The 18,902-nt window shown below is 45.6% G+C and overlaps 1 protein-coding gene across 3 annotated transcripts in view; it reads left to right on the plus strand.

The window, feature by feature from the left end:
* Positions 1–1,034: 1,034 nt before the first annotated feature.
* EFR3A (EFR3 homolog A) overlaps positions 1,035–18,902 on the plus strand; it is a 165,694-nt gene continuing 147,826 nt past the window's right edge. For all 3 annotated transcript variants that reach the window (XM_050940803.1, XM_050940805.1, XM_050940804.1), the window contains exon 1: positions 1,035–1,120. The gene's annotated coding sequence lies outside the window, so the exon portion shown is untranslated. The remainder of the gene's footprint in view (positions 1,121–18,902) is intronic.

The following is an 18,902-nucleotide window of genomic DNA, read 5'->3' on the forward strand; positions in this document are numbered from 1 at the left end:
TCACAGGCAAGCCGCCGAAGGCAGCCTGCCTACCGTGCTTGGGGTGGCAAAATACCCAGAGCCGCACCTGACCCCAAGGCCCTGTTCCTGCTCAACCTCTTACAGAATCATAGAAGATTAGCGTTGGAAGAGACTTCAGGAGGTCATCTAGTCCAACCCCTTGCTCAAAGCAGGACCAACCCCAACTAAATCATCCCAGCCAGGCCTTTGTGAAGCTGAGCTGTCAAAACCGCCAAGAATGGAGATTCCACCACCTATGGTTCCACCTCATATGATTCTATGAAAGTCAGGCTGCAAATTAGAAGATTTTAACTCTGAGGAGTAAGGTTTTAGAACAGCCTCCTAACAGTCTAGGGGAGGAGGAGGAGCAAACAACTTAGTTTTAAGAATGAGCTGGACAAATTTATGAGTGCAAATGAATGATGGTGTGGCTTGTGCTGGTAGGGACAGGACTCATTAGCCTTATAACTCATTTCTGATTTATGTCTTATGTGCCTAAAAGCTCAAGTGTCCAGGCTTCAGCCAGCCACCCTTCGGGTTCAGGAAGGAAGCCCTTGCCGCCAAGTGTACTTGGGTGGGTTTTTTTGTTTCCTTCCTGTGAAGTACCAGCGATGGCCAGGTCGGGAGATACCACAGGGCACAGGATGGGTCAGTGCCCTGAGGTGTCACCGCACAGTCTCTCTCGCGGGGGCTTGGCAGGCTGGTTCTGCTGACACACTCAGGGGCTGAAGCCCTTAGAGGCAAAAGTGGACGGAGAGGACGGGTCAAGAGCTTGGCTCGGAAATGGGCGGGACCAGAATAGAGGCGGGGCGGGGACAGGGCCGGCGGCGGAGAATTCCGCGGATCCTTCGCACAGCATGCTGGGATTTGTAGTCCTGAGGTGCTTCCCCACCCGGCTTCTCCCAGTGACCCCTGGGGTCAGGCAGCCTCTGTGCCAGAGGTCGCGCCTCGCGGGGTAACTAGGAGACGGGGCCTCGACAGTGATCCCGGAAGGCGAGGAGCCCGGCCCCAAAAGAACTACAACTCCCACAATGCTCCGCGAGCCAGCGTGGCGGCAGCCTTAATAGGGGGCGGGGCAAAATGGCTGCGGCTGATCCGAGGAAGAGGGGTAGTGGCTGAGGTGAGTCTGCGAGGGGGATGAAGCACGGGGTGGAGGGTTGCGGGGGCCGGGCTGAGGCGAGAGGCGGCAGCAGCAGCGAAGCGAAGGCGGTCGGGGTTGTGGCTCTGCATGAACGGGGGGAGAGGGTGAATAGCGTGCGAGGGGCCATGAGCCGCCCCCCCCCACCGCCTGTATCTTCATGCCTGACCCCCCCTGCCCCGCAGTTCCCGAGCTCCTGGTGCACCGCGCTCTGCGCACCCTGGGTAGGGTGACCAGAGAGCAAGTGTGAAAAATCGGGATGGAGGTGAGGGGTAATAGGACCCCATATTAAAAAAAAAAAGCCCCAAATATCGGGACTGTCCCTATAACATCGGGACATCTGGTGACCCTAACCCTGGGGCACCCACCTAACCTTTGCTAAGTGCCCACAGGCCATGTGCGGCTCTCTGCGGGGTTGGGAAGTCACCTGGTGTGAAATCACATCACAGAGCGCTCGAGGTGTCCCCAACACCGGTGTGGGGCTGTGTTGCAAAGTTTGCCCTGGCTGCTAGCCATCCTCCCAAGTCTTGCTGTGTCTTCACCACGTCAGTGTCCGCAGCGAGTGACCGACCCCCGGGCGCTGCAGTGGAAAGTGGCAGCAAACTCATCACGGAACAGCACCCAGATACTGTGTTGTGATGTTTACACTTGCTCTACTAGTGTGATCAAATAGACCTGTGACACCTCTGTGTCCTTGGTACTGGAGTGTCTGGATGCAGGTCTCTGATCAGGAGGTTCTCAGTGTTTGTGGGATTTTTTAGTGATATCCTGATATGGTATAAATGTAGGTCTTGTGTAGTGCAAAACACTATGATACAAATATTGTAGTATGTTGTCAAGCTGTGAGTATTCAGTGAGTCCTTTTAATGCCAACAAATGTCATTTGCTTATCTGACACTTATATGATGATTGTATCATGGCAACACATGACAATGAGGTGTGACAATGCAGATCTGACCTGTGTTGTGTTAAATGAAAGTTACACAGTTTTGTGACTATCAGTAACGTTGTGATAGCTTTCTCTCTCTCTCTTTGGCGCTGATATAGTAGAGAGACTAAACTTGACCTTTTGGGGGAATTTGTTGATGGTATGATGGACTGCAGTACAGAGAATGTCTGTTGAAAGACTTGTAAATAGGCACTAAAATGTTTACATAAAATTACCACTGAGAAATTACAAATTTGGGGGATTAAAATACTGATTGTAGGGCCATTACACTGGGAGAACTTCACTAAGTGAGACGTTAAATTGCTTTTGAAACACACTATTAAATCCTTCATAGGAGGAAAGGACACTCTAAAATCTGCCAAAATGAGTGAGTCTGTGATTGCTCATTCAGAAAAAAACAGTGTTAAAAGTGGGAACTGAAGATAATTAGTTTGCAAATAAGATTGATTTCTAGTTTCAAATAATATAATGTTGGAAGATGTTAAACTTCCTTCCTCATTTTTTCCTCTGCTCTCTTTCTCTTATTCCTATCCTAGTGTGCATATGTCTGTGTGAGCATGTATGTGTGTACCTGTATCAAAATTTGGAATTTCTTCTTTATAAGAGACATTAGAATTCTAGTAACATTGGCATTCCATTAGACGGTGCAATACTAAACCTGCAAAGCGTATGATTGACCTTCTGCATCAGGTCTAATAAAATGGAATCACTAAGAACATAATAGCCATGCTGGGTCAGACCAATGGTCTATCTAGCAGAGTATCCTGTCTTCTGACAGTGGTAAGTACCAGGTTCATTCAATGGAATGAATGAACCGGGAATGGACAAAATAGGGTAATTGTGTGATCCCCTGTGGTCCAGTCCCAGCTTCTGTCAGAGGTTTAGAGACATTCAAAGCATTGGGTTGTGTCCCTGACCATCTTGGCTAACAGCCATTTGTCATAAACAGATAGTTAAGGGCTAATGCCTCTTTTACCTGCAAAAGGTTAAGAAGTTCACCTAGCCTAGCTGACACCTGACCAGAGGAACCAATGGGGGAACAAGATCCTTCAGAAGGAAGGAAGGAAGTTTCCTTTGTTTAGAGTCAGTTTCAGTTTCAGCCAGAGTGAAAAAGATCAAGGAACCAGCCTCTTATCAGAGTAGTAAGTTTTAGAAAGGAATAAATAGGTTTGTTTATTTTCTTTTGTAACTTGTCTTTGTGCAATTAGGGGAGTAATCAAATTTGAGTGTTCTTTTGTGTACTAAGGTTTTTGTCCAGGGGAACATCCTGTGTTTTAAATCTGTTGTCTGTGAGATCAGCTTGTATGCTGTCTCCCAGAGGTTTTTTTCTTTTACTTTTCTCTTCTTTTCTGTAATTGAAAGCTTTCTTTTTAAGAACCTGAGTGACGTTTTCCCTGTTTTTGAGATCCAAGAGAATTGGATCTGGACTCACCAGGGAATTGTGGAGGAGTCTCTCAAGGCTACCCAGGGAGAGGAAGGTTTTGCGGGGGAAGACAGGTTTCTCCAGATAACTCATACATCTGGATGGTGGCAGTGAGACCAGATCTAAGCTGGTAGTTAAGCTTAGAGGTGTTCATGCAGGTCCTTGCATCTGTACCCCAAAGTTCAGAGTGGGGGTGAGACCTGTGACACCATTCTTGGACCTGTCCCCCATGAGCTCATCTAATTCCCTTTTTTTTTTTCTTTTTTTTGGAAAAAAAACTCAGTTATAGATTTGGCCTTCACAACATCCTCTGGCAATGACTTTCCCAGGTGATCTGTGTGTTATGTGAAGAAGTACTTCCTTATGTTCGTTTTGGACCAGGAATCACCCAGTGAAATTAATAGGCAGCGAGTTTTTCTGTTACATTAAGGGGTAAATAGCGCTTCTCTATTCGCTTTCTCCACACCATTTTTCCCACTCAAATACAGACTTTGTTCCAACGGTAGGGGAGTGGAGAAAATCCCCTTGGGGCAGAGATAAAATACCAAAGAATCTCACAATCAGTTACTTGTTTGTAGTGGGCTAACTATGAAGAAAACTTTCTAACTCTAGGACTAGTTTACCAAGGTAGGTTGTATAATCCCTGGCATTGGAGGTTTTTAAGAACAGGTTATATAAGACCTGTCGGAACTGCTATAGATGACCTCTTGAGGTTCCTCGCAGTCCTGAATTTCTGTGACTCTGTGAAGGAAATTTGTTTACATTCCTAACTGCAGTGGGTGCTAGTAGGTGCCCACAGTAGTAACACTGATGACTTTCAGATTCCCAGATGATTGATTGGTGTATCAGAGACCTGTTAATAGACTGCCATTGTTCTGGCTCCATAAGCTTTAAAGGAAATGAAAATAAACTGTTTCATGAATTTTGTGCCATGTAACTTCTATATTTTGACATCACTAAAATGGCTAATGATAGAGGGTTTTAAATAAAAATGTCTATGAATGGGATTATCATAGTTTAGCATAGAAAGCAAAAGTTAGTAGATGACAGCTGTTCAAAGAATCTTAAGCAATTCCAGTAGTATATTTTGTTCCAGAATGTGTGGTTTCCCTCTAATCAATTTATATCATTTTTATGTGATTAAAATATATAAATGGTATTTTTATCAGTGCTTTCAGCTGATTTTATTTTAATATGGTGCTTCTCTACTATTTTATGCTAATAGCTAAATTCTGAGGTGACACTTTCAGAGATGGGCCTTTTTGAGAGAAATGGAAACTGATGACTGGCATACTGAGTAGCTTAGGAGCATCATATCAGGGTGAAATAAGATGATTGCCAGTACTATGGCACTTTTAGGCTTCTTTTTTTGTGGATGAGCATGTTAGCTTTGTGACTGTCAACTACATGGGGAAAACGTTCCTTTTTACTGACTTGTTTCATACATTTTCTTGCCATGTTTTGTAATTATTGAAGATTTATTTAAAAATGGGCTTGTTCCTTTTCAATCAGTTTTCTTTTGAATTGATTCTAAAGCATATAAAGGCTGATTTTGTGGTAGTTTCCATGGCAGCAGTGTCATAATATTTGGACATATTGTTGGAGAAAAACTCAGTTCTCTTTTTTGTTTGGGTGCAGCAAAATCAAATACTATATTATTTCTCCAGCAATTGCAATAGAGGGAGGGAGTGCCCTAGGACACAGGGTCGCCCCAGTCCCAGACAGGTCTCTCAATAGGTAAACAATTACAGCAAGCATTTATACCTTTGTTACGGACAATAACAAGCAATAATACAGACAATAATAAGCAGCAACTGCATTTTGTTTATACATAGGCCATCCTGCTACCTTATTTTTCTCACTTCTGGAAGGTGCCAGTCTACATATTTGGTTATTAGTGCAAGGTCGTGTCATAAACAGATAGCTAAGGGTTAATGTCTCTTTCACCTGAAGCACCTGACCAGAGGACCAATCAGGAAACTGGATTTTTTCAACTTTGGGTGGAGGGAATTGAGTGTCTGTGTCTTTGTTTTTTTTCTTTTGTCTGCCTGCCTGCTTTCTCTGAGCTTTGGAGAAGTAGTTTCTTTTTTCTAGTCTTCTGTTTCCAAGTGTAAGGACAAAAAGATCAGATAGTAAGTTATATGGTTTCTTTTCTTTGGTATTTGCATGAATATAAGTGCTGGAGTGCTTTGATTTGAATTCTTTTTGAATAAGGCTGTTTATTCAATATTCTTTTAAGCAATTAACCCTGTGTTGTATCATCTAAATACAGAGAGAACATTTGTACTTATTTTTCTTTCTTTTTATATAAAGCTTTCTTTTAAGACCTGTTGGAGTTTTTCTTTACTTCAGGGAAATTGAGTCTGTACTCACCAGGGAATTGGTGGGAGGAAGAAATCAGAGGAGATCTGTGTGTGTTGAAGTGGCTAGCCTGATTTTGCATTCCCTCTGGGTGAAGAGGAAAGTACTTTTGTTTCCAGGATTGGGAACAGAGAGGGAGATTCACTCTGTTTGGATTCACAGAGCTTGTGTCTGTGTATCTCTCCAGGAGCACCTGGAGGGGGGAAGGGAAAAAGGATTATTTCCCTTTGTTGTGAGACTCAAGGGATTTGGGTCTTGGGGTCCCCAGGGAAGGTTTTTCAGAGGGACCAGAGTGCCCCAAAACACTCTAATTTTTTGGGTGGTGGCAGCAGGTACCAGGTCCAAGCTGGTAACTAAGCTTGGAGGTTTTCATGCTAACCCCCATATTTTGGACGCTAAGGTCCAGATCTGGGACTAAGGTTATTACATGGCGGCAGCTGGTGGGAGATAGACAGAATCCAGAAGCCAGTAGAAATATTGTATTTTTCTTTTCTCTGCTAAGGGCTTTTTAGCAGAGAGAAGCAGTTGGTTTTAAAAGGGAATCAGAGAGAATTTTTTTTTTCTGCTCTCTCTGGCAGTTTGTGGCTTGCATGTTAAGCAGAAGTCGTTAAGGACTATTAACAGTCTTTTGTCATGCAATAGCACTCCCATTAGGAGTCAAGTACCAGCACTTATAGGCATGCAAATAAAGTGGTTTTTCTGGTTTCCTTTCATTGAACATTAGCTAGAGAGAGAAAAGGAAAAAGGCACTGTTGCTAGGCAGACTTCAGGAGGCAACAGAGAACCTGCAGTGCAGAAGATAAACACCGGAGGGCACCCCAACACCAGAAAACAGGAATCATGACTTCTAAGGCAAAAATTGCGGCCGAAGAACAAATCAAAGAAGCTGAACACAGGCGACAGATGGAGATGAAAGAAAGAGAAGAACAAATCAAACAGGCAGCACACAAAAGAAAACTAGAAGAAGAAGAGTTCGCCCACCGAAGAAAACTAGAAGAAGAAGAGGTGGCCCACCGCCGAGAAATGGAAAAGCACCAAAAAGAAATGGAAAAACAACAAAAAGAGAATGAAGAGAAGGAAAAACAGAGAAAACATGAACTGGAATTGGCAAAAGCTGGGCTGCCTGTGCCAGCCAACCCTAACAACCCGGCGCCAAATATTGCTCCACAGCCCAGGAAATTTCCCACCTACAAGGCAGGTGATGACACCGAGGCCTTCTTGGAAAATTTTGAAAGAGCCTGTCTTGGGTACAGCATTCCCGAAGACCAGTACATGGTAGAATTGAGGTCACAGCTCAGTGGACCTTTAGCAGAGGTGGCAGCTGAAATGCCTAAGCACCAAATGAATGACTATAAACTTTTTCTAACCAAGGCCAGATACAGGATGGGGATAACCCCAGATCATGCCCGTCGGCGTTTCAGAAACCAAAAGTGGAAACCAGAGGAGTCATTTCCCAAACACGCCTACTACATTGCAAAAAACTATGAGGCCTGGCTAACAGGAAACAACATTCAAACCTTGGAAGAACTGAACCTCCTCATACAAATGGAGCAGTTCTTGGATGGTGTTCCTGAAGACATCACACGGTACATACAAGATGGACACCCCAAGAATATCGCTGAGGCGGGGGAGATTGGAGCCAAATGGATGGAACTGGCAGAAAGCAAAAAAGCTACTGTCAAGGGGAACGATTACCCCAGGGGGCACACAGACCATAAACCCTACAACCGAGGACAGCCAAAGACCCCACATACCACCCAAGTAAAGCCACAGATACCCTACCCTTCAACCTCACCAGTCTCCAGTAACTCACCTCGGCCCAGTGACCCATCAGATGGATGATGCTTTAAGTGTAATGAACTGGGACATATCAAGGCCAAGTGTCCCAAGAACACCATGCGAGTGCAATTCATTACACCACCATCACACCAAAGATCCCCAGGCCCGGATGCCTCTCAAATACCCTTGGAGCGAAGGGAAAATTTGAGAGTGGGCGGAAAGAAGGTTACTGCGTGGAGAGACACGGGGGCACAAGTGTCAGCTATCCACCAATCCTTCGTTGACCCCAAATTCATCAACCCAAAGGCCAAAGTTACAATTTACCCCTTCATGTCACAAGCTGTAGACTTGCCTACAGCTCAACTGCCTGTCCAGTACAAAGGCTGGTCAGGAATGTGGACTTTTGCAGTCTATGACAATTATCCTATCCCCATGCTACTGGGGGAAGACTTGGCCAACCAGGTGAGGCGGGCCAAGAGAGTGGGAATGGTTACACGTAGCCAAACCAGGCAAGCTTCCAGACCCATTCCTGTTCCTGAACCGTCCACAGAGGCCCCGTCTGTGTTACCAGAGACCCAGACAGAGGTAGTGGACCCAGATTCCATGCCTACCACTGAAACAGCCACAGCATCTCCAGTCCCAGGCCCGGAACTGGAACAGCAACCAGCACCAGCAAGTGCAACCCCATCTTCAAACTCAACGCCAGAGGGCGCCAGCGAGCCAGAACTGGCAGAAGCAAAAGACAACCATACCCAAAAGGCTCAGCCAGAGCCTAAAATACCCTCAGGTGCACCAGCGGAGAGCGGTTCACCAGCAACGGAAACAACCCCATCACCTACATCGCTTCCGGAGGGACCAAGCCCAAGTCCACAGTCTGAGGAAGAACTGGTGACCCCAGCCTCAAGGGAACAGTTCCAGACTGAGCAGGAAGCAGATGACAGCCTTCAGAAAGCTTGGGCGGCGGCACGGAGCACCCCACCGCCTCTCAGCTCTTCTAATCGATCCCGGTTTGTTATAGACCAAGGACTTTTATACAAGGAAATTCTTTCTGGTGGACACCGGGAAGAATGGCAGCCGCAAAAACAGTTGGTGGTTCCAACTAAGTACCGGGAGAAGCTCTTAAGCTTAGCCCATGATCATCCCAGTGGCCATGCTGGGGTGAACAGAACCAAGGACCGGTTGGGGAAGTCCTTCCACTGGGAGGGGATGGGCAAGGATGTTGCCAAGTATGTCCGGTCTTGTGAGGTATGCCAAAGAGTGGGAAAGCCTCAAGACCAGGTCAAGGCCCCTCTCCAGCCACTCCCCATAATTGAGGTCCCATTTCAGCGAGTAGCTGTGGATATTCTGGGCCCTTTCCCAAAAAAGACGCCCAGAGGAAAGCAGTACGTACTGACTTTAGTGGACTTTGCTACCCGATGGCCGGAAACAGTAGCTCTAGGCAACACCAGGGCTAACACTGTGTGCCTGGCCCTAACAGACATCTTTGCCAGGGTAGGTTGGCCCTCTGACATCCTTACAGATTCAGGGTCTAATTTCCTGGCAGGGACCATGGAAAAACTGTGGGAAACTCATGGGGTGAATCACTTGGTTGCCACCCCGTACCACCATCAAACCAATGGCCTGGTGGAAAGGTTCAATGGAACTTTGGGGGCCATGATACGAAAATTCATCCACGAATTCTCCAATAATTGGGACCTAGTGTTGCAGCAGTTGCTGTTTGCCTACAGGGCTGTACCACATCCCAGTTTAGGGTTTTCACCATTTGAACTTGTGTATGGTCACGAGGTTAAGGGGCCATTACAGTTGGTGAAGCAGCAATGGGAGGGGTTTACGCCTTCTCCAGGAACTAACATTCTGGACTTTGTAAGCAACCTACAAAGCACCCTCCGACACTCTTTAGCCCTTGCTAGAGAGAACCTAAAGGATGCTCAAGAAGAGCAAAAGGCCTGGTATGACAGACATGCCAGAGATCGGTCCTTCAAGGTAGGAGACCAGGTTATGGTCTTGAAGGCGCAACAGGCCCATAAGATGGAAGCATCATGGGAAGGGCCCTTCACGGTCCAAGAGCGCCTGGGAGCTGTAAACTACCTCATAGCATTTCCCAATTCCTCACTAAAGCCTAAAGTGTACCATGTTAATTCTCTCAAGCCTTTCTATTCCAGAGACTTACAGGTTTGTCAGTTTACAGTCCAGGGAGATGATGCTGAGTGGCCTGACGGTGTCTACTACGACGGGAAAAAAGACGGTGGCGTGGAAGAGGTGAACCTCTCAACCACCCTGGAACGTCTGCAGCGGCAACAAATCAAGGAGCTGTGCACTAGCTTCGCCCCATTGTTCTCAGCCACCCCAGGACGGACTGAACGGGCATACCACTCCATTGATACAGGTAATGCTCACCCAATCAGAACCCCACCCTACCGAGTGTCTCCTCATGCCCAAGCTGCTATAGAACGGGAGATCCAAAACATGCTACAGATGGGTATAATCCGCTCATCTACCAGTGCATGGGCATCTCCAGTGGTTCTGGTACCCAAACCAGATGGGGAAATACGCTTTTGCGTGGACTACCGTAAGCTAAATGCTGTAACTCGTCCGGACAACTATCCAATGCCACGTACCGATGAGCTATTGGAAAAGTTGGGACGTGCCCAGTTCATCTCTACAATAGACTTAACCAAGGGGTACTGGCAAGTACCACTAGATGAACCTGCCAAGGAGAGGTCAGCATTCGTCACCCATGCGGGGGTGTATGAATTCAATGTCCTTCCTTTCGGCCTTCGAAATGCACCCGCCACCTTCCAGAGGCTGGTAGATGGTCTACTAGCTGGACTGGGAGAATTTGCATTTGCCTACCTCGATGATGTGGCCATTTTTTCAGACTCCTGGCCCGAACACCTACTACACCTGGAAAAGGTCTTTGAGCGCATCAGGCAGGCAGGACTAACTGTTAAGGCCAAAAAGTGTCAAATAGGCCAAAACAGAGTGACTTACCTGGGGCACCAGGTGGGTCGAGGAACCATAAACCCCCTACAAGCCAAGGTGGATGCTATCCAAAAGTGGCCTGTCCCACGGTCCAAGAAGCAGGTCCAATCCTTCTTAGGCTTGGCCGGATACTACAGGCGATTTGTACCACACTACAGCCAAATCGCTGCCCCACTGACCGACCTGACCAAAAAGACCCAGCCAAATGCAGTTAAGTGGACTGATGAGTGTCAAAAGGCCTTTACCCAACTTAAGGCAACGCTCATGTCTGACCCTGTGCTCAGGGCCCCGGATTTTGACAAGCCATTCCTAGTAACCACAGATGCATCTGAGCGTGGTATAGGAGCAGTGCTCATGCAGGAAGCAACAGATCACAACTTCCATCCTGTCGTGTTTCTCAGCAAGAAACTGTCTGAGAGGGAAAGTCACTGGTCAGTCAGTGAAAAGGAATGCTATGCCATTGTGTACGCCCTGGAAAAGCTACGCCCATATGTTTGGGGACGGCGGGTTCCAACTACAAACTGACCATGCTGCACTAAAGTGGCTTCATACTGCCAAGGGGAACAACAAGAAACTTCTTCGTTGGAGTTTAGCTCTCCAAGATTTTGATTTTGAAATTCAACACATCACAGGAGCTTCTAATAAAGTTGCTGATGCACTCTCCCGTGAGAGTTTCCCAGAATCCAGTAGTTAAAAAGTGTTCTTAAAATGTAGAAGTCTATTAGTTATATACTTAGGAGTATATGTAAAGGTGTATGTGTTGTATTAATCTGTTTATTTTCAAGTTCTAGAAGGAAATCGCCGCCAGTGAGCTTCCCCACTGTCTGCAATTTGGGGGGCGTGTCATAAACAGATAGCTAAGGGTTAATGTCTCTTTCACCTGAAGCACCTGACCAGAGGACCAATCAGGAAACTGGATTTTTTCAACTTTGGGTGGAGGGAATTGAGTGTCTGTGTCTTTGTTTTTTTTCTTTTGTCTGCCTGCCTGCTTTCTCTGAGCTTTGGAGAAGTAGTTTCTTTTTTCTAGTCTTCTGTTTCCAAGTGTAAGGACAAAAAGATCAGATAGTAAGTTATATGGTTTCTTTTCTTTGGTATTTGCATGAATATAAGTGCTGGAGTGCTTTGATTTGAATTCTTTTTGAATAAGGCTGTTTATTCAATATTCTTTTAAGCAATTAACCCTGTGTTGTATCATCTAAATACAGAGAGAACATTTGTACTTATTTTTCTTTCTTTTTATATAAAGCTTTCTTTTAAGACCTGTTGGAGTTTTTCTTTACTTCAGGGAAATTGAGTCTGTACTCACCAGGGAATTGGTGGGAGGAAGAAATCAGGGGAGATCTGTGTGTGTTGAAGTGGCTAGCCTGATTTTGCATTCCCTCTGGGTGAAGAGGAAAGTACTTTTGTTTCCAGGATTGGGAACAGAGAGGGAGATTCACTCTGTTTGGATTCACAGAGCTTGTGTCTGTGTATCTCTCCAGGAGCACCTGGAGGGGGGAAGGGAAAAAGGATTATTTCCCTTTGTTGTGAGACTCAAGGGATTTGGGTCTTGGGGTCCCCAGGGAAGGTTTTTCAGAGGGACCAGAGTGCCCCAAAACACTCTAATTTTTTGGGTGGTGGCAGCAGGTACCAGGTCCAAGCTGGTAACTAAGCTTGGAGGTTTTCATGCTAACCCCCATATTTTGGACGCTAAGGTCCAGATCTGGGACTAAGGTTATTACAGGTCGTGACTTCCCACGCAGTTCTTTTCCACTTGCCTCACGCTATCCTCGCTTCTACAAGTCTCACGTCATTAGGGTTACAGCTGGCCTAACTCTTGCTAACAAACTGACATGCATTAAGATCCCTACATATCCTTCAGTTCTTTCCCTTCTTCCACAATATACATCAGTAGTACCTATTGAGGATCTCTGTCTGCTTTACAGAAAAAATACATTTAGCCTCACAAATACCCCTGTGTGACACATTTTCTCAATATTGCGGATGGGGAACTGAACAGAGGTGAAAGGCAAAATGTACAAGTGAACATTAATTTTGAATGCTTCGATTCTTGTGTACCCAACCTGAGATGCCTAGTGCCTGATTTTTCAGAGGTTCTGAGCACTTATATCACAATCTTTATTTAGACTTAGGGGCTGTTCATCCCTTCTGAAAGAGAACCCTGGAAATCTCAAGTTGAGAAATCCAAAATTAGTGTCTCACAAGGCTTGTGAAAGAGCTATTAATAAAAATACAGATCTCCTGCCTCCCATTCCTGTACACCAATCACAAGACTATATTTCCTCCCACAGACTCAGGATTGTGACTTTGTTGTGGGATCAAATAGACTAATTGGTTAAGAACAGAAAAGAAGGAAGGAAGTATTACTATTCCTCCGACTATCACACACACATTTCAAATTGACATAGTAACTTCTAGCTGGCTGATTGGAGGTTGAGCCTAGAGCTATAATTACTGGGCTTTGCACTGATAGATTTACTTCAACCCAAAGGCTGTAGTAATTCTCCTGGAATGCACGGCAACAGGAAGGGAGATTGAATCTGGAATTGTGGAATATGGTATGTGATGTTTTTAGCTTGTAAGAGCCCACCATGCACTAACCTGCTGCAGAGCTCTTTTGGTCTTCCAGGGCATGCTGATCAGAAGACTTTACACTGTAACAAAGTCAGTGTTTGTGGCTTTCTAGAGTTTGTGTAACAGCTATTTTCAGGTGGATGGGGTCTGCCAGCACAGATAATAATATTCATTGACTGGAATATTAAATTATATATGTTTTTTACTATGCATAATGAAAAAGTCTATACAAATAAATGGTATTATGGATTTATGTCAAATTTGGTGTGGTTAAAAGTTAAAGAATGGCTTTTCTAACTGCCTGTCATTCAAATTAAGCCTGGGATCTGAAAGTAAAGCTGTGCTTTTTCTATCCCACATACCAATTTTAGACACTTGTCAGAATAGAACAGCATTCTGACAGAGCCATAGCTCTAAGGATATGTCTATACAGCACCTAGACACCCACGGCTGGCTTGTGCCAGCCAACTCAGACTCGCGCCAGCTGACCGAGGCTACCGCTGTTGGACTGTTTCACTGCTGTGTAGATGGCTGAGCTGGGGCCTGGGCTCTAGGACCCTGCAAGGCGGAGAGTCTCAGAGCTTGGGCTTCAGCCTGAGCCTGGAAGTTTACAGAGAAATGAAACAGCCCCGCAGCCTAAGCCTTGCTAGCCTGAGTCGGTTGGCATGGGCCAGCCGTGAGGGGTGGGTTTTTTTGTGTGTTTGCTGTATAGACATATCCTAAAGCTCTTCGCTTAAAACTGAAAGCATGTACACTTCACACATCATAATAATCAAACACGCATAGTCTACTGAGGACTGTGATGTTAGCTAGAGTGAATAGGTTGATGATGTCGTGCGTAAGAATGACAATCTGGGTAAGACTAATGGTCCATCTAGTCCAGTATCCTGTCTTTTGGCAAATACCAGTGCCAGGTGCTTCAGAGGGAATAGACAGAACAGAGTAGTTATTGTGTGGTCCAGTCCCAGCTTCTGGCGGTCAGAGCTTAGGGACACCCAGAATGTGGGGTTATGTCCCTGACCATGTTGTCTAATAACTATTGATGGACCTATATTCAGGGAACACATGTAATTATTTTTTTAAATCTGGTTATACTTTTGGCCTTCACAACGTCCCCTGACAAAGGATTCCACAGGTTGACTGTGTACTATGTAAAGAAGTACGTCCTTATGTTTGTGATAAATCTGCTGCCTGTTAATTTCATTGGGTGACCCCTGGTTCTTGTGTTATGTGACAGGGTAAATAATACTTATTCACTTTGTCCACACCATTCATGATTTTATAGACCTCTAGCATATCACCCCTTAATTGTCTCTTTTCCAAGATGAACAGTCTCAGGCTTTTTAATTTCTCCTCATATGGAAGCTGTTCCATACCCTTAGTCATTTTTGTTGCCCTTCTCTGTACCTTTTCCATTTCTAATGCATTTTTTTTGAGATGAGGTGACCAGAATTGCATGCAGTATTCAAGTGTGGGTATACCCTGGGTATATATAGTGCCATTATGATATGATATTGTCTATCCCTTTCCTAATGGTTCCTGACTTTCTTAGCTTTTTTGGCTGCTGCTGCAAGTTGAGCAGATGTTTAGAGAGAAATATCCACAATGACTCCAAGATCTCTTTCTTGAGTAGTAACAGCTAATTTAGACCCCATCATTTTATAGGTATAGTGGGATTATGTTTTCCAATGTGCATTACTTTGCACTTAGCAACACTGCATTTCATCTGCCATTTTCTTGCCCAGTCACTCAGTTTTGAGAGATCCTTTTCTAATTCTTCCCAGTCAGCTTTGGAATTAACGATATTAAATCATTTTGTATCATATGCAAACTTAGCCATCTCACTGTTTACCCCTTTTTCCAGATCATTTATTATTATGATGAATAGCATTGGTCCCAGTACAGATCCTTGGAGGACCCGGTTATTTACCTAACTCCATTGTGAAAACTGACCATTTATTCCTACCTTTATTTCCTCCCTTTTAACCAGCTACTGATCCATGAAAGGACCTTTCCTCTTATTCCATTATTTCTTATTTTGCTTAAGAGCCTTTATTGAGGGACCTTGTGAATGCTTTCTGAAAGTTCAAGTACACTATATTGACTGGATCACCTTTGTCCACACGCTTGTGGACACTCTCCAAGAATTCTAGTAGATTAGTGAGGCATGATTTCCCTTCACAAAACCGGGGTTAACTCTTCCTCAACATATCCGCTTGATGTGTGTATCTGATAATTCTGTTCTTTACTATATTTTCAACCAGTTTGCCTGATACAGAAGATAGGTTTACTCGCCTGTAATTGGAAGTATAGTCTCATTAGTGTCTTTTAAAAATCATGTTACGTTAGCTGTCTTCCAGTCATCCGATACAGATGTTGATTTAAGCAATTAGTTACACACCACATTTAGTAGTTGTGCACTTTCATATTTGAGTTCCTTCAGAACTCTTAGGGGAATACCATCTGGTCCTGGTGACTTACTGCTGTTTAATTTATCAATTTATTCCAAAACCACCTCTATTGACCTCTCAGTATGGCACAGTTCTTCAAATTTGTGACTAGGCATTGTGTAGGAAGGTTCCCCGTTCTAGCTCTCTCCTGAGGATCTAGAGATCTGTGTGGTGGCCCAGTGGGCGGTGTCAGGTAGGGTCAGGATGTGCACCTGTTCATGCATCAGTGGGGAATTTGAGAGCATGGTGTGCTAGAGTGGTTTTTCTCCAATTTGACCACATGACTGAAGAGCATACAATGTCGCTTTTGAATATAATGAGCGATTGAAAGAAAGCATCTCTCAGCAAGATTATAATGTTTTGCATAAAGTCAAACCACTTTATGTTCAGGATTCAGTGTTGACAACGCATATGGAAAGCCTCTAGCCACTCAAAATCTGCCTATAGTTAGAGTCCAGGTTTGTAATCCATACATCGGTAGAGGTAGACAGGTTTGAGTGATCCAGAACTTTGTCTCAGCTTGAAGATGTTTATGCATCTGTAAGTGAGATGTGAACTTCATGCAGGAAGTGACAAGATGTCTTGATCAGCGAATGTCTGGTTTGCTTTGACCATCTGAACTTTGCTTTCAGCCTAGGTAGATGACAGTTTTGAACCACATCTTCACCAGGTATTGTGGTGGCCCAGCTCCAAGGTTCTGGACCTTGGTTTTTTGCCATGTGACATTCAACCCCATAGTGTGGGTAGCCTCCTGGAAACCTTGGAGGGTGGGACTGAAATTCTCTGACTTCTCCCCAAGCAAGGCTACTTCATCAGAGTAGTGTTGGTTGGTGAACTTTACTTAACTAATGTTGATTCTGATATGAGGAGCAGTATGTATGTCAAGGTATCGACTGGATATTAGGAAGGTGTCAGAGTGAGAATGCATCTCTGTTACACACCCAAAGTTGTGAAGAAATCCAGTGAAAGCTGTTAACCGGCATGACTTTTCACACAGGTACTGGGATGAAGACCATGCACCAGATTTATCAGAATATCTGGGGGGCACCGCTTCTTTTAGTGTTGACTAAATCAAAAGCCGCTTTGATGTCAATATATGCCATGTGAAATGGGAGGTTAAATTCTTGGTACAGATCAGCCAGAGGGTAAAGACAGTGTCCATTGTTGACCTCTGTCAAGGAGCTTCTGCATCCTACCAAGCAGGGGTAGGGGGAAGAGAAGGGGAGAAGAGAGTAAGTGGAGGGTTCCCAGGTGTCTGGTTTTTGACTCGAACACCCAGTTGAAAAGGGACCTTGGTGGCTCCAGTTGGCACTGCTGACTGGGCCATTAAAAGTCCGGTCTGTGGTGCACCGGGGGCCCAGGGCTAAGGCAGGTTCCCTGCCTGTCTTAGCTCTGCGCAGCGCCCGGAAGCGGCCATCAGGTCCTTGCGGCCCCATGGCACATGGGCGGCCAGGGGGCTCTGTGTGCTGCCCCCTCCCCGAGTGCCAGCTCCGCAGTTCCCATTGGCTGGGAACTGCAACCAATGGAAGCTGCGAGAGAGGTGCGTGAGGGCAGTGTGTGTGGAGCCTCCCTGGCCGCCCACACACCTAGGAACCGCAGTGACTTGGCGGCTGCTTCCTGGGAGCCGTGGTAAGTGCTGCCAGGACCCCCTCAACACCCTGTCCCAGCCTGGAGTCCCCTCCCACCCAAACTCCCTTCTGGAGCCTGCACCCCAAACCCCTCATCTCCATAGAATCACAGAATATCAGAGTTGGAAGGGACCTCAGCAGGTCATCTAGTCCAGCCCCCTGCTCAAAGCAGGACCAACCCTCAACTAAATCATCCCAGCCAGGGCTTTGTCAAATCTGACCTTAAAAACCTCTAAGATTCCACCACCTCCCTAGGTAACCCATTCCAGTGCTTGATCGCCCTCCTAGTGAAAAAGTTTTTTCTAATATCCAACCTAAACCTCCCCCACTGCAAGTTCAGACCATTGCTCCTCGTTCTGTCATCTGGTACCACTGAGAACAGTTTAGATCCATCCTCTTTGGAACCCCCTTTCAGGTAGTTGAAAGCAACTATCAAATCCCTCCTCATTCTTCTCTTCTGCAGACTAAACAATCCCAGTTCCCTCAGCCTCTCCTCATAAGTTATGTGCTCCAGCCCCCTAATCATTTTTGTTGCCCTCCGCTGGACTCTTTCTAGTTTTTCCACATCCTCCTTGTAGTGTGGGGCCCCAAACTAGGCACAGTACTTCAGATGAGGCCTAATCAATGTCGAATAGAGGGGAGTGATCACGTCCCTCAATCTGCTGGCAATGACCGTACTTATACAGCCCCAAATGCCGTCAGCCTTCTTGGCAACAAGGGCACACTGTTGACTCATATCCAGCTTCTCATCCACTGTAACTCCTAGGTCCTTTTCTGCAGAACTGTTGCCTAGCCATTCAGTCCCTAGTCTTTAACTGTGCTTGGGATTCTTCCATCGTATGTGCAGGACTCTGCACTTGTCTTTGTTGAACCTCATCAGATTTCTTTTGGCCCAATCTTCCAATTTGTCTAGGGCCTTCTGTCCCTAACCTCCAGCGGATCTACCACTCCTCCCAGTTTAGTGTCATCTGCAAACTTGCCGAGGGTGCAGTCCACGCCATCTCCGGATCATCAATTAAGATTTTGAACAAAACTGGCCCCAGGATCGACCCTTTTGGGCACTCCACGTGATACCAGTTGCCAGCTAGACATTGAGCCATTGTTCACTACCCGTTGACCCCGATGATCTAGCCTGCTTTCTATCCACCGTATAGTACATTCATCCAGCCCATACTTCTTCAACTTGCTGGCAAGAATACTGTGGGAGACCATATCAAAAGCTTTGCTAAAGTCGAGGTATAACACGTCCACTGCTTTCTCCTCATCCACAAACCCAGTTATCTCCTCATAGAAGGCAATGAGCTTAGTCAGGCATGACTTGCCCTTGGTGAATTCATGCTGACTGTTTCTGATCACTTTTCTCTCCTCTAAGAACTTCAGAATTGATTCCTTGATGACCTGCTCCTTGATTTTTTTTCCAGAGAGTAAGGTGAGGCTGACTGGCCTGTAGTTCCCCAGATGCTCCTACTTCTCCTTTTTTAAAATGAGTACGATATTAGCCTTTTTCCCATCATCTGGGACCTCCCCGGGTCACCATGAGTTTTCAGAGATAATGGCCTATGGCTCTGCAATCATATCCGCTAACTCCTTCAGCACCCTCAGATGCAGTGCATCCGGC

This window comes from Gopherus flavomarginatus, chromosome 2 (assembly GCF_025201925.1).
Source record: "Gopherus flavomarginatus isolate rGopFla2 chromosome 2, rGopFla2.mat.asm, whole genome shotgun sequence".
NCBI classification, from domain to species: Eukaryota; Metazoa; Chordata; order Testudines; family Testudinidae; genus Gopherus; species Gopherus flavomarginatus.